The following is a 1331-nucleotide window of genomic DNA, read 5'->3' on the forward strand; positions in this document are numbered from 1 at the left end:
GGAAAAATGTGTGTTTGCGGTTCCAGAGATCCAATTTCTGGGGTTTCTTGTCTCCGCTTCTGGTTTTCGCATTGACCCTGAGAAGGTTCGCGCTGTGCTTGAGTGGGAGCTTCCTGAGAATCAGAAGGCGCTGATGCGTTTTTTGGGCTTTGCTAATTATTACAGGAAATTTATTTTGAATTATTCCTCTGTTGTTAAACCACTCACTGATATGACCAGAAAGGGGGTAGATTTTTCTTCCTGGTCGGTAGAGGCGCGTAAGGCCTTTTCTAATATCAAAAAGAGTTTTGCTTCCGCTCCCATCCTAGTACAACCTGATGTTTCGTTACCCTTCATAGTTGAGGTTGATGCTTCTGAGGTAGGGGTGGGTGCGGTCTTGTCTCAGGGTTCCTCTCCTGCCAAATGGCAACCGTGTGCCTTTTTCTCAAAGAAGCTCTCCTCCGCAGAGAGAAATTATGATGTGGGAGATAGGGAATTGTTGGCCATCAAGTTGGCTTTTGAGGAATGGCGCCATTGGCTAGAGGGAGCCAGACACCCTATTACTGTGTTTACTGACCATAAAAATCTGGCCTACTTGGAGTCAGCCAAGCGTCTGAACCCGAGACAGGCCAGATGGTCTTTGTTCTTTTCAAGGTTTAATTTTGTTGTTACGTTCCGCCCTGGGGTTAAGAATGTGAAGGCAGATGCCCTATCACGTTGTTTCCCGGGAGGTGGGAATTTTGAAGACCCGGGTCCCATTTTGGCTGAAGGTGTGGTGGTCTCTGCTCTTTTTCCTGAATTGGAGGCAGAGGTGCAGGCAGCTCAGTCAGAAGCTCCTGATCTTTGTCCTCCTGGGAGGTTGTTTGTGCCTCTCGCTTTGAGACACAAGATTTTTAAAGAACACCACGATACGGTCCTTGCTGGGCACCCGGGGACAAGAGCCACACTGGATCCCATTGCCCGGAGATTCTGGTGGCCTGCGCTTCGTAAGTCGGTTGAGGGTTTTGTGGCAGCTTGCGAGACTTGCGCTCGTGCCAAGGTCCCTCATTCACGGCCATCAGGTCCTCTCCTTCCTTTGCCCATTCCTTCCCGTCCTTGGACACATCTGTCCATGGACTTCATAACGGACTTGCCTCGTTCCTCGGGGAAGTCTGTGATTCTGGTGGTGGTGGACCGTTTTAGCAAAATGGTGCATTTTATCCCTTTTCCTGGTTTGCCCAATGTTAAGACGCTGGCGCAGGCATTTGTTGACCACATTGTCAAATTGCATGGGATTCCTTCAGACATAGTCTCTGATAGGGGCACGCAGTTTGTTTCCAGATTCTGGAAGGCCTTCTGTTCTCGCTTGGGGT

The sequence above is a fragment of the Bufo bufo genome, chromosome 7 (assembly GCF_905171765.1).
Source record: "Bufo bufo chromosome 7, aBufBuf1.1, whole genome shotgun sequence".
NCBI classification, from domain to species: domain Eukaryota; kingdom Metazoa; phylum Chordata; class Amphibia; order Anura; family Bufonidae; genus Bufo; species Bufo bufo.